Source organism: Saccopteryx bilineata, chromosome 9 (assembly GCF_036850765.1).
Source record: "Saccopteryx bilineata isolate mSacBil1 chromosome 9, mSacBil1_pri_phased_curated, whole genome shotgun sequence".
Lineage (NCBI taxonomy): Eukaryota > Metazoa > Chordata > Mammalia > Chiroptera > Emballonuridae > Saccopteryx > Saccopteryx bilineata.
This window is the reverse complement of record NC_089498.1, coordinates 72,911,761-72,927,150: the sequence shown is the minus strand read 5'-3', so window position 1 is coordinate 72,927,150 and position 15,390 is coordinate 72,911,761.

Below are 15,390 nucleotides of genomic sequence, written 5' to 3'. Positions count from 1 at the left end.
AGTCAGAGCAGGGCTCAGTGGGCAGCTGTGGGCAGGGGCACTGCCAGGCACAGTGCCCCTGTGATGGAGTTCCTCTTTGCAGCCTGAATTTGAGTCAGACACTTTCTGTGCCTTGCCCCTGTTGCTCTGCTGGCCTCAGGGCTGCCACAAGAGTCTGGGTTTGGAGCATTACCTTCTGCTGCATGCAGTCCTTGCGAACAGCCTTGGCCTGTTCCTACTAGCTGTGACCATTAAAAACTTTAAATGCCGCCTGACCAGGCAGTGGCATAGTGGATAGAGCGTCGGACTGGGATGCAGAAGATTCAGGTTCGAGACCCTGAGGTCACCAGCTTGAGTGCGGGCTTATCTGGTTTGAGCAAAGCTCACCAGCTTATACCCAAGGTCACTGGCTTGAGCAAGGGGTTACTCGTTCTGCTAAAGGCCCACGGTCAAGGCACATATGAGAAAGCAGTCAATGAACAACTAAGGTGTCACAACGAAAAGTTGATGATTGATGCTTCTCATCTCTCTCCATTCCTGTCTGTCTAACTCTTTCCCTGTCTCTGTTAAAAAACAAAAAACAAAAACAACAACAAAAAAAACCCTTAAATGCCATGTTCACAGGTCCCAGATAGGGGTTTAGGGGTTGAGAATAAGAGGAGGGGGGCTCCTGGGGAGCTCAGCACCCAGATCCGGCCAGAAACGTCAGAGCCAGAGGCAGAACAGGGCCAGAACTTCCTGCAAGAAAATTGGGGTTGGGCTTCCTGCAAACCGGTGTAAGGGCCAATGGCAGGCTGAGAATGGCCGTACAGAGGAGGGATTTAAGAATACAGTGGAGAAGGGAGGGGCCCCTGGCCAGCAGGGGAGGAGAAAGAGAGAATGGTATTTGCAGGTGAATGAGAAACAGGATTCTGCGAAGGGAGGCGAGGAGGCTCTTGGAGGGAAGAGACCAGAGAGGGGTCCCGAGAGAGGGGTGCCCCGGGGGTCAAGCAGGAGGCAGAGAGAGTTGAGGTTTGGAGGAGAAGGAAAGATTAGGAGCGGAGGTTTTAGGTGAGGTTTCTCTGGCCAAAAAAAGGGCCTGCGCCGTGTAGCAGGTGGCACAGAGATTAGGACAGGAGCATGAAAAACTAAAAGCCCTGAATGTAAGGGATCTCCAACCAGTTCCCAGTTCTTTTGGCAACAGTTAAATTGGTGAGGGTGTTAAAACTGACAGTCTCTTCAGGAAGCTACCTGGTTTGATTATCCAGTGGGTTCTGTGGCCTAGCTACAGTGGAGAACAGTTTCTTCTCCTTTAGGGAGGGAGAGATTTCGGATAAGGCAACTCCAGGAGTGTTTTTAGATTAGGTTTAGATTCCTGTGCCTCTATGGCCACCCTCAGTTCTCAGAGTGGTCAGAGTTGAGTATTGGTGTCCCGCAACTCAAGCTCTGGCCACCGGTCGGATAGGTAAAGTGGATGTGCTTGGGGTGTCTCCACAGGCACACATGGACTCGGAATGGAACAGAAAAGAGGTCCCTGACATAGCTGCAATTTTGGACAGGGAGGCTCGGTGGAAAGAACTGAGGTGAGGCTGGAGGCACTGTGCGCCGAAGTGGGTGGAAGGTCGGAGATCCTGGTTTTTTCTCAGAGGGGGAGGGGAGAGGAGCGGCCCCAGCGGGCTTCTGACTCCTCCCAGGTTTCGGCACCAAATGTAAGATATTTTCCCCCACCGAGGAAGAAGGAAGGGGTGTAGCCATAAAGTGTGGATAAGCAAAAAAGCTTTATTGAGTACAGCGCATCCCGCCCGACAAGGTTACCTGGTCCCAGGGACAGAGGCCAGGGAAGTCAACTGGGGTGACCCGCGTGGGGGATATTTAAAGGGTCTCTAGGGTGGTTGAGCTAATATGACATGGTGAAATCTCACTTGCTGACAACAGTTACTCTTTTCCAAAGGACTCCTGGGAAGTTTCTTTTGGCGTGTATGCTGGTGGGTGGCTCCAGCCAAAGTTCCTGGGTCTGAGTTCCTCATGTGACCTTCCTCCATTTCTGACCACCTTATATTTTTATTAAAATAACATTGTATATTAAAATTTTTTTCACTCACATTTATTCATAAACAAATTATATAATAAAATTTTGTTTACTTAAATGAATCATTTTTGTATTAAACATTTTTTAATTTTAATATTTTGTCCTGCCAGTGAAAAAAGTTTTCTTTCTAATCTGGCCCGGGGGCAAAAACTGTTGGCCACACCTGGGTTAGACCAAGTGGCACATAGGTTCCCCTCTCTGGGACCTTCAGTGAGCACTCCTCAACCTCACCCTCTGAACCCAGCTGAGGGCAGGGAGGCTGGATTGAAAACTCCAGGGAGCCTGACCAGGCGGTGGATAGAGCGTGGATAGAGCGTCAGACTGGGATGCAGAGGACTCAGGTTCGAGACCCCGAGGTCGCCAGCTTGAGCGCGGGCTCATCTGGTTTGAGCAGAAAGCTCACCAGCTTGGACCCAAGGTTGCTGGCTCAAACAAGGGGTTACTAGGTCTGCTGTAGCCCCACGGTCAAGGCACATATGAGAAAGCAATCAATGAACAACTAAGGTGTTGCAACGCGCAATGAAAAACTAATGATTGATGCTTCTCATCTCTCTCCGTTCCTGTCTGTCTGTCCCTGTCTATCCCTCTCTCTGACTTTCTCTGTCTCTGTTAAAAAAATAGATATAAAGAAAACTCCACGGAGCACCCTGTCAGGCTCAAGCTGACCACATGGACCTCCTTTCTCTGGGTCTCCAATACCCTGAGCTGGCAGGTAAGGACCCAACAGGCAAAGGGAGGGCTTCCTCAAGACCAAGCAGACCCCAGAAGGCCCCACCCTTAGCACCCCCTCCCTGCTGCTCCAGGGGCCTCCCTCCCCAGGAGGCCCACTGCTGAGGGAGCAGCAAATGCTGGGGCCGGGGTGCTCCCGACTCCTTAAACAGCAAACTGGACAGAGGAGAAATAGAAAAGCCTGTGTTTAGGCAGGAGCCACAGTCTAAACATAAACATCTGTTTATGATTTCAAAAACAAAACAAAAATACGTTAAGCAGAGCCAATTCACAGGGCAAATGAGATGGCAGGGAATTCTTTAACTTTGGTGAGAACCCAAACTGCTTTCAAGTTCTTTGGAAACCATTTAAACCATACAAATATGCTTGTTAAGAAAACCGTGCAAATTAGTGTGTAAACCATAACTGATCCCTCGTGGTTCTTATCTGCTACTTTCAGCAGGTGCTGCAGTGACCCCAGGTGGGCCTACAGTAGCTTATTCTTGGCTTTCATCTGTAGTGCATATAAAAATAATACTAGGATTTTCCTTTAAAAAGTCCAGTGATTTAGTCATTTCTTCCCTAATTATGTCCCTCAGCTGTTTCCAAAAAGCATTTGTTTGTTTATTATCATTTTTGTATTAATAAAACTGGGCAAAAGGACCTAATTGGTACCATCTGGAGTGCACAGCATTTCCAAGGCCTTCCCAGACCAGATGTGTATGGTGGGCCATGCCCTTGCTTGCCAAGTGACCTTGAGCAAGTAGTTTTCCCTCCGAGTCCCCAGTTCCTCAAATGTCACCTAGACACACTAACAGCTAAGTCGGGGTTCAGATCGCTCGTACACTCGCGTGTGGAAGAGGACCAAACGTGTAAACACCTACAGACCAATTTGCACAGCAGCATTGAAAAAGGGCCCTGCTAATGGACGGCCACCAGTCCTGCCTCAGATCCCATACAGTGAGTCCCACTCAGGCTCAAAGAAGGTGTCCAGGGTGGGAGGAGCATTCTAAATTCCATTTTAAGAAGAAACAGGCTGGGAGGGCTGAAGCAATCTGTCAGGCACTTAGTAGATGAACAATAGTATCAGTTGGGTAAACAAATGGTTATTTTTAGGTTTGCTGCCTGTGTTGAGGCATCACCATGTGTGTATAGTCTACGGAAGGCTGCTGGTCCTTGCCCTCAGGGCAGCAGAGTGCAAATTGCATATTGCCTTCCTGCTTGGGAAGATTGCTTGCTATTGTTTCCTGGCCCCAGACTGTTTTGCTGGGCGCAGGAGTGCAGAGGGAATCCACTGGCAGAGAGAGAGAGAGAGAGAGAGACAGAGAGAGAGACAGAAAGAGAGAGACAGAGAGAGCGCGCATGCCTTCCTGAGGCTTGTGGGGGCCTAGAAGTCCAGAGGGTGAATCCAGAGAATGAGTCCAGGTTGCGGAGCCAGAGACCAAGTTGGGGTTTCAGAGCCCTGATTTCCACCTGGCTTGTTTGGCTGGGGAGTGCTGAGGCTGGTGGGGGCCTGTGAGTCCGGCTGAGTCTGGAATGCTGAGGGACTTAGGCAGAGCCAGGTTTAACGGAGGATGCACTGGGCGAGCGCTCTGGGCCCTGACTTCTGATGGGCCCCACAAAACCTCAACTTTACACTTTTTTCTAATGTAAGGGGCCCAATATTTTCTTCTGTGCCCGGAGCCTCAACTGACCTTGATCCGCCTCTGGACTTAGGAGCCCTGCCTGTGTGCTCATCCGTGGTTATGAGACTAATAAACAGAACGGCCTGCCACTCTTCAGCTCCACTGTTTCTTTACTGTCTGCCCGAGTCCATGAGAACCTGCATGGTCATGGCGGTGGCCACTGGCCTCACAGTGTCTGTGCATTCAGGAACTACTCAGAGAGACTGTACCGTATGTGGAGCCCCAGGGAGGGAAGAGCACCCCAGTTCATTCACAGCCTGCACACTGGCATCTACTCTCACTCATCCACCAAGGTCCTGCTGGGCCAACTTCTCTCCACAGCAGACCTTCCCTGGAAAATGTCTATATGAAGCCACAATCCTTCCTGTCCTCAGCCAAGGAGAGAGTGGTCCCAGTGGGAGGAATGCCAGCCAATGCACTGAGATGAGGTAGGGGGTGGGGGGGTCCGAGGCAGGAGGGACAATGAATATCCTGTGGGATGTACCAGCCTAGCGCAGAAGGGAGGGATGGAGGGACCCAGGAAACTCAAGGGACTAGGGTCATCTCACATGGCCCCAGACCCCTCCACCCAATACTTTCATAGATGCCCATGACCCCTCCCCGCACACACACACCGAGGGGTTCGCTTCCAAGGGAGCAGAGGGCAGCAGATTGCTTTGACCAGTCAGAACCAACCATCTTCAGATTCTCTCCCAAAGCCCTTGGGAGGAAATTCTGTCCAACTGACAATGACATGACCTCCTCTTGTGAAACACATAAATGCACCTGAGTTCATACCCCATCTTGCAAGCCCAGGAAATAACCTCCAGCACCTACCCCAGTAAAAACGCCACCAAGGAACCAACCACACCAGCCCACGCAGAAGGTGCCTCTCGAGAGAACCGTGCAGCTTCCCGGACACAAGTTCTAAGCCACTGCTTCTCCAGGTAGGGCAAGGCTTTCAAAGTCAAGTCCACACTGATGTTTTAAGTTGTGAGAGGTACTCACAAATCCAGAGAAATTCCTAGGAAATGTGGTTTATCTAGGTCTCCAGACTCGGAGTTATTGAGTGATACCAATCGGCTGGGTCTGGAGAGGAAGGGGAAGAGCACTGAGCTGGGAGTTAGCATGCTGGCTCTGCCCTTGACAACCAGTATGACTCCGGCCCCTCCAGCCTCAGATCCCTCATACACTCAGGGAGTGTAGCAGGAAGGGACCTGACAGAGGATAGACACTCAGATAACTTATTAGAGGAAAAGAAAATTTATTAGAAGCCGGCAGAGCACGCAGGACTAGAAGCTCCAAAGACATGTGCTCCCTGAAGTTGATTTTCTTACAGGTTATATACTGTAAAGCCAGTAGCCACAGCCACCATTACAGCTGCCTGGCCAGTACAGGTTCGCATTTGATTCAGTGCTGGGGTCCAGCCCCGGGGGGAATCCAGGGGTCCCACAGGAAGAGACGGCGTTGGCGCGAATCGAGTGAGAGAGCCGAATTCTTTTTTTTCTCTTTAGCATTTACTGCCAGGCATCTCTGCCAATGGCTGGTCTAGCTTTATTTTTATACACACACACTAAGTTACAATCACATGGTATTCAGAATACATTGATTAATCATTGTTTTTGTTTCACTATGGTTACATATTTCTAGGCAACAGTTAATTCATTTCTATAAGCTATAAATCAGGTGGTAAGTCATTCAAAGTATAGTTATACAATAACTTGAATAGCAATAACAATATTGGTACAAACTTCTAAAAGGTCAGTACTGATTAATAACTCTACCTTAAATACAAAATACATATTTATTATACAGTACATTTTTAAATAAAATATGTATTTCCGATGGCTTTAGGAGACCCCTGTGTTTTGATCGTTCGATCCCCGCCGGGGTTGCGACCTACAGGTTGAAAACCGCTGATCTACAGGGAAAGCACGATACTATTATCCCTGTGCCATAAATGATAGCACACACCCAGAAAAGGGGGGATATAAGGCCAAATTAATTCAAAAGGTCAAAGGGGGAAGTATTGTTGTGCCTTTCCTCTGTGGTGACTTTGTCAACCAGCAGCCATTGGTCTTCTCTGCTGTGACTTTGTCAGTCAGCAGTTTTGGATCTTCTTCTGCTGTGACCTTGTCAGCCAGCAGTTGTGGATCTTCTCCTGCTATGACCTTGTCAGCCAGTAGTTGTCGATCGGCTCCCGAAAATTCAGACCAACAGTAATAAAACAACGAAGCCAAGAACTGGTGGGCCATCATCTTTATCCTAGCTTGCACCAGGCGGGCAAGAGATACATACAGTGGGAAAACACTTCCCTTTCCATTCAGGGCTCCCAAATCCACTGACTTATCCGAGTTTCCTAGAATCAAAGGTTTGTACCTCACCAGCCTTATTCACCTCTGTTCCCCATCTCCTTCTCCCTGCATAAACTTTGCACAAACTGGCTTTTTCTTCAGCACTCTGCCATCTTGGCTGCTTCTCCTCTCTTCCACGTGGCCTTTCTCTGCTCTCCTCTCTAATGCTAATCTCAGGAACTGAGAGAGTAAGCTCCTGGTCTGCCCCACTTTATAGTGTAGAAATCAAAACTTTTTTAAAATTTTTTTTATTTATTCATTTTTAGAGAGGAGAGAGACAGAGAGGGAGAGAGAGGAGAGAGAGACAGAGAGAGAGAAGGGGGGAGGAGCTGGAAGCATCAACTCCCATTTGTGCCTTGACCAGGCAAGCCCAGGGTTTCAAACTGGCAACCTCAGCATTTCCAGGTCGACGCTTTATACACTGTGCCACCACAGGTCAGGCCTAGAAATCAAAACTTTTAATCCAATATACAAACAAGGAAGTCTCTGATACAAAGTCACTTATGGGAGTCACTTATGCACCACTGCATATCATGCAATCAGTCAAAGGAGTGGGGAAAAGCTTAGTCTTAAAACTTAAGTGTTAGGCTATAACCACCCTGCCTGCTTACAGCCTGTCCCCCACACCCAATGCAAGGGGCTCGTGGTCCCTTTGTCTAGAGGTATAATGTCACTCTCATGACTCCAGGATGAGTTTAAGTGGGTTTAGAGGATTAGCGTTGGATTTTTTTTTTTTTTCTGAAGTTGGAAACGGGAGGCAGTCAGACAGACTCCCGCATGTGCCCGACTGGGATCCACCCGGCATGCCCACCAGGGGTCGATGCTCTGCCCATCTTGGGGTGTTGCTCTGCCGCAATCAGAGCCATTCTAGCGCCTGAGGCAGAGGCCACAGAGCCTGGGCAAACTTTGCTTTAATGGAGCCTTGACTGCGGGAGGGGAAGAGAGAGACAGAGAGGAAGGAGAGGGTGAGGGGTGGAGAAGCAGATGGGCACTTCTCCTGTGTGCCCTGGCCGGAAATCGAATCCAGGACTCCCACACGCCAGGCTGACGCTCTATCACTGAGCCAACCGGCCAGGGCCTGGAATTTTTTATTAAAGTATGTAAACATTGTCTCTTAAAGTCTTTTTTTTTTTTTACAGGGACAGAGAGAGGGATAGACAAGGACAGACAGACAGGAACGAAGAAAGATAAGAAGCATCAATCATCAGTTTTTCGTTGCGACACCTTAGTTGTTCATTGATTGCTTTCTCATATGTGCCTTGACCACAGGCCTTCAGTAGACTGAGTAACCCCTTGCTTGAGCCAGAAACCTTGGGTCCAAGCTAGTGAGCTTTCTGCTCAAGCCAGATGAGCCCACGCTCAAGCTGGCAACCTCAGGGTCTCGAACCTGGGTCCTCCACATCCCAGTCTGATGCTCTATCCACTGCACCACCGCCTGGTCAGGCTCTTAAAGGCTTTTAAGAAAAGAGAAGAGGAAGGGGTTTTCAGATAAGTTCTATCTTCTTTGCTCTGTGTAGCAGGTGGTGCCAGTCACCCTTTCAGAGAAATATAGGAAGTAATCTAAGACTGGCCAACTTAGTTGCCCCTGTAAGCTCCTCTCTCTTGCATTCTTCTTGTTTCTTCCTCCTCAGGGAGGAGGGGTAGGGGCTTGACTTTTCCTCTCTTAGGAGATTGGTTGAGGTGAAGGTCAAGTTCCCTTCAGGGGTCATATTCTAGCAGTGAGTGGATTTCCAGTAATGAATGCCCTATGCAGTAGTGAAAACTATTAGTAAGAAAATATTCATCTAAGTTTCATTCAGTTGTTCTTTCAAAAAGTATTGCTTATACCTGCTAGTTGCCAGGTCCTGAGATATTCAAACTGCATGAGATCCAGTCCCAACCCCAAGTGCTCTCCAGTCTATGGAGAAGGCGCAGGTACAATGTGAGCAGCATGGACTAGGAGGACAGCTTGATATCTGACTCCCACCTTCCTCAGGGATACAACGTGCTTGAACACATCTGAAACCCCTCTAGTCTGTTAGAGAGACAATAATTCTTGCCTTGCCTGATTTGTGAGGCTTTGCTGAAATAATAAATGCAATTCCCCAATTTAATGAATGGAAACCACCATAGGCATCCAATAAATAAAAGTGCCCTCCCTCCTTTTTTAGGAAACACCAAATACTTTGTGAATTATCCATCCACCAGACACTCATGGACCAGGCCATCGTAGACCCTGGAGGCAAAAAGGCAAATCAGCACAGCCCTTCCCTTTAAGGAATTCACAAGTTAGTGAGGATACTGTTGGTCAAATAAGTTTGTAAATATGATATATATGTTTGCTCGCTTATAGTTTGCATTGGGTGTGGGAGACAGACTATAAGCAGGCAGGATCCTTATAGCCTAAGGCTTAGTTGTTGTTTTCTTATTTATTTTTTTAATGTTTATTTTATTGATTTTAGAGAGAGAGGAAGGGGGAGAGAGAGAGAGAGACAGGAACATAGATCTATTCCTGTATGTGCCCTGACCAGGGATTGAACCGGCAACCTCTGCACCTCAGAATGACTCTCCAACCAACTGAGAATCTAGTTAGGGCCTAAGGCTTAGTTTTAAGACTAAGGACTAAGCCTTTCCCATCCTTTTTGATGTGGGGTGGTGCACTCTCATGAAGAATCCCATTATGCCTCAGATAAGTGACTTTGTATCAGAGACTTCCTTGTTTGTATATTGGATTAAAGATTTCGATTTCTATACTATAAAGTGGAGCAGACCGGGAGCTTACTCACTCTTGGTTCCTGAGATTAGCATTAGGGGAGAGAGCAGAGAAAGGAGAGCAGAGAAAGGCCACGTGGAGGAGAGGGGAAGCAGTCAAGACGGTGGAATGTTGAAGGAGAAGCCAGTTTGTGCAGGAGAAGGAGATGGGGAACAGAGGTGAATAAGGCTGGTGAGGTAGAAACCTTTGATTCTAGGAAACTCGGATAAGTCAGTAGCTTTGTGAGCACTGAATGAGTGAGTTTTAGAGCTCATGTGTGTTTTTACTTGCCTGCCAGGTGCAAGCTAAGATTAAAGGTAATGGCCCACCAGTTCTTGGCTCCGTTGTTTCATTACCGTCTGTCTGAATCTAATGCGAACCTGCATGGGCCAGGCGGCTGTGATGGTGGCCGTGGCTACTGGCTTTACAGATATAAACCAGGAAACTGACAAGAGTGTGAAGTGTTTTTGAGAAGTGTACATGGGGTCACATAGGCAGTCTCTCTACAATTTTTTCAACTTTCCTGTAAGTTTGAAATTTTTCATGATGGAACTGAGGTCATAGCAGGCTTGAGAAGTCAGAACCCTTTCTACGGGTACCTTGAGGACCCTTAGTTCGCAGTGGTGAGGAGCCCCGAATCAAGCAGTACTGGGAACATGAGGAGTGAGCCATGGAAAGGAGAGAAGGCGCCTCAGGCAGAGGGAAGACCAGAGCTCAATGAGGGAGGTGTGAAGGAAGAAGAGTCGCACCAGAGGGTGCCTGGACTTCCTCCTTTACGAAATGAGGATGATGACACGCCACGTCCTCAGGCTGAAATGGACCTACGGGAGGTAATGACGGATGTGAAGTACTAGGAAGAGGGCTGTGCTGGTGGCTGTCTCTCCTCCCACCCTTCTCTCTGGAGGCTGACCCATAGACCGAGTCATTGTGACCCCTTCAGTCAAAGGCAGGCACAGGATGAGAGAAGAGAGGACTTAAGCCACCTCCTTCAGCCCTGTGCTCAGTGATGCCTCCCCCACAACTCAACTCCTGTTGGAAAGTCGGAAGACACCGGTGACAGGCTCAGTAACATGCAGCTGTTCCCTTTGCCTCCTCCATCCCGGGGAGGTTACTGCTTCCCTCTGTAACTAGCTCCTGGGTACCTCACCATTCCAAGTTGGTTCCCTTAACCCTGCCCACATTTCTGTAAGTGGCCCTTTAATCAAATTCTCTTCACAAGCTGAGCTAAAGTTGCTGTCCATTTCTTTGCCTGGATCTTAATTGCTACAGTGTCTGGCACATACTGTAAGTTATTTTTATTTTTATTTATTTTATTTATTGATTGATTTTAGAGACAGAGATAGGGAGAGACAGAAACATCTATCTGTTCCTGTATGTGCCTTGACTGCGGATCGAACTCACAACCTTTGCATATTGGGACAATGCTCTAACCAACTGAGCTCTAGTTTCCCCTTCCAAGCGTAATGTCCTCAAAATGTCATTAAAAGTATACATATTTAAAATTCTAGCCTCTTTCCACGTCTAGCACAGCCCTGAAGCATCTGAAGCACTCAGCGGCTCCAAGCATCCGATGCTGGATAAATGGATCGGCGCGTTTGCTCCTCGGCCATCTGCTGGTCCCCACAAGCTGGGAGAGTCTCTCCTTCTCTTCACTTTCCTAAGGAACAGACTTAAGTATGCCCTAACAGGAGATGAAGTAAAGAAGATCTATATGCAGCAGTTTACTAAGATCAAAGGCAAGGTCCAAACTGATGTAACCTATCCTGTCCATGTGTTATTTGGGAAAATGTTAATATTTTGCCAAAATTGGCCCAAGGAAAAGTAAAAATCCTTAAATAACTAATATACATAGATAAAACTGGAAAGTTTATAAAGATTCATCCCTAAAAAATACCAGCCCACTTTTTTTTTTTTTTTAACAGACAGAGAGAGAGAGTCAGAGTGAGGGGATAGGCAGGGACAGACAGACAGGAACGGAGAGATGAGAAGCATCAATCATTAGTTTTTTGTTGTGCATTGCGACACCTTAGTTGTTCATTGATTGCTTTCTCATCTGTGCTTTGACCGTGGGCCTTCAGCAGACCGAGTAACCCCTTGCTTGAGCCAGCGACCTTGGGTCCAAGCTGGTGAGCTTTTGCTCAAACCAGATGAGCCCGCGCTCAAGCTGGCAACCTCGGGGTCTCAAACCTGGGTCCTCAGCATCCCATCCAACGCTCTATCCACTGCACCACCACCTGGTCAGGCTACCAGCCCACTTTTAAGAGTTCTAAAGCCCTGACCAGGCAGCTCAGTTAGGGCACGGTCTGGATACACTGGTTGCAGGTTCACTCCCGGGTCAGGGCACATACAAGAATTAACCAATGAATGCATAAATAAGTGGAACAATGAATCAATGTTTCTCTCTCTCTTTCTCTAAAAAAAATAATAAAAAGAATTCTATGAAACCATCAAGGAACAGATAATCTATAGATATATTAACTGTTACAAAACGTTGAGAAAGATAGAATGTTACCTAACACATTTATAAGGCTATCACAACTCAGACAACTACACTACAAAGGATAATACAAGAAAAAGAGAAACACAAAAACCAAGATACAAAATCTTAAAAAATATATGAGGAATTCAAATCCAGCAAGAATAAAACATCCTTACCAAGTAATATCTTCTTAGGAATACAGGATTATTCAAAATTGAAAGATCTGTTAATGTATTTGTCAATATTATTTTTTAAAATCTGACTGCCTCAATAGATGCCAAGAAAAATTTGAAATTTAAAATTTATTCAAGACTTTTTAAAATTAGCAAACCAGGAATAAAAAGAAATTTCTTTAACATGAAAAAGTGTTTCTATTTGGAACCTAGATCAAGAATTACATTTAATTCAATTCAAAAGAAAAAAAAGTTTTCACAGGGGGAAAAAATACGAAAGTATTTGTCTAGACAGATTTATAGAAATACAATAAATTTATATAAAGTAGAAAAAGAATTACAATTAGTGAAGTATTAGAAATATTGTCAATAAATTTAGAATGGAGTAAAGATATCACTATTCCAAACACTGTATGGGAGAATCTTATTGTATAAGGCAGAAAAAGAAATTCAAATTATAAATATCAAAAAGAAACTAATTAGTTATTATTTTCAGATAATATAATCATCTAGCTCCAAAAATCCAAGAAAAATTTTTTTAAAACTATTAGAGCCCTGGCCGGTTGGCTCAGTGGTAGAGTGTTGGCCTAGTATATTGATGTCCCAGGTTCAAATCCCAGTCAGGGCACACAGAAGAAGCAACCATCTGCTTTGCCACCCTTCCCCCTCCCTCTCCTCTCTCTCTCTCACTCTCTTGCTCTCTTCCCCTCCCACAGCCATGGCTTGATTGGTTTGAGCACATCAGCCCCAGGCGCTGAGGATGGCTCCATGGAGCCTCTGCCTCAGGTGCTAAAAATAGCTCGGTTGTGAGCATCAGCCCCAGACGGGGGTTGCCAGGTGGGTCGCCAGGTGGATCCTGGTCAGGGCATATGTGAGAGTCTTTCTCTCTATCTCCTCTCCTCTCACTTGGAAAAAGAAGGGGGGAAAAAAAACCTTTTAGAGATATTACATGAGTTCAGGAATGTGGCAAAATTCAAGCAAAAAAAAATCTTTGCTAATCAGCAATAATCAATTAAAAACTATAATAAAATAATTCATAATTGCAAAAAACTATTAAAGACTATTAATAAACTTAGTGAGAAATAGGCATTTATAATAAGAGCATTAATAAATTTTATTGAAAGACACAGAAAAACTTACTCCTTAACAGAAAGACTCAGGACTGTAAGTCCATCTCCCTGAGTAAGCCAATAAATCAACTGCAATCCCAATCAAAATATCAATGAAATTTTAAAATAAGACTTGACATATTGACTCTAAAATTCATTTGGAAGTAAAAGTAGGAAAGAAGGGGAAGAAGGAAATAAGAAAGAAAGGAAGGAAGAGAGGAAGGAAGGAAATACGAGAGAACTTGAAAAGACCAAAAAAAAAAATCAGTGGCCTGACTAGGTAGTGGTGCAGTAGATAGAGCATTGACCTGTCATGCTAAGGAACCAGGTTCAAAACCCCAATGTCACTGGTTTGAGCAAAGGCTCACTGGCTTGAGCAAGGGCTCACCAGCTTGAATGCAGAGTTGCCAGCTTGAGTGTGAGATCATAGACATGACCCCATGCTCTGGCTTGAGCCCAAGACCACTCACTGGCTCTGCTGGAGCCACCTGGTCAAGGCACATATGAGAAAGCAATCAACGAACAACTCAAGTGCCATAACTATGAGTTGATGCTTCTCATCTCTCTCCCTTCCTCTGTCTCTGCCTCACTCTCTCTTGCTAAAAAGAAATATATATATATTTGAATATATATATCTCAATGGAAGAGAATAAAGAATACTACAGATGTAGACTATGATGCCTATGCAATGAGGGAAAACACCATTCAACTCACTTAAGCACAAAGGGAAAAAACTTGCTAATTAAAAGTTCTTAAGGGGTAGGGATACTTGGCTGTAGGCGTAAAGTGATGGAGAAACTCAAAATCAGCATCTCTCAGCTCAATTCCATTGGCTTTCATATGTTGGTTTCATTCCCAGATTTGTTTCTGTCTGTGTGATAACTGTAGCCACTTCCACCCTCTCCTTTTAATTTCGAAAGAGTAGTTAAGACTCTGGTCACTCAGGCAAATGCTCAGGATAAGCTCTGATTGGGCTTAACTGGCCAGCTGAGTCTCTGTTCTTTGTTCTTTTGTTCCTGTTCTTCCTGATGATTGGAAGGCAGATATGGTTACTGAAAAATGAATGGATGCTAGGGGCAGTGATGACCATGTCTACTCTATGGACCCATGTATACATGGGGATCTAATGTACAATACAATGAAGGCTGCAGTTCAAGGAGTTCAATAAATGATGTGGGCCAACTGGATACCGATTTGGAAAAATTATGTTCTCTACCTCATGTCATTCACAAAAAATTTATTCCATATGAATTAAAGCACTAAACATAAAAGACAACACTGTACTAATAGTCAAAGAAAACATAGGAAATAGATATACAACCATGGGTAGGTAAGGTCTGCTTGTACAAGGCATAAAATACAAAATGCATAAATTTGACTATATCATGACATAAGTTCTTTATGGCAAAAGTACATTCTAAAAAGTTACAAAACAAACTAAGAGAAAAAAATTGGCTGTGTATCTATATCTATAAATAAAACAAATTGTATTAAAAACTTATGCCTGCTGATAGATATATGAATTTACCAGAAATATTAATTGCCCTTTTGTTGTCCCACCTGGCTGCCTGACCTCACCCTTACTTACTGGATAATCACCTCTGAGGCAGAAGAGTTCCAGAAAAGCTGATCAACCTCCCTAGGAGAAGAGTTCCAGGGAGATGGTCAACCCGCCCCAAGGAGGAGCGTTCCAGGAAGCCGAAATCAAAAAACCATAAAAGGGAACATACCAGAACTTCTGACTCAGTACCCCCTCAGGCTCTCCCAAACCCTATAAAAATTCGCCCCCTAGTCTTTACTGGTGCCCTTCTCCCCGAGAAGTGCTCAGCAGGGTTCCTTTCTTCCTTTCAATAAAGCCTGTTACTCTGGTCTTTTCGGACTCCCATGGATTCCAGCACCTATTAATCTAAAAAGACAACCCAGTACAAAAATAAGCAAATACATAAGAGAGAAAATCCAAGTGGCCAATGAAAATATGGAAAGGCGTTCCATCTCATTTGTAATTGGGAAAATCATATTAAGATAAAAATAAAAGACGTTCTTTTTCTTTATCAGATTGGCAAAAATTAAAAAGACTGGTGACCTCAAATGTTGGGGTGGGGATGGGGAAATGGGTATTTTCATA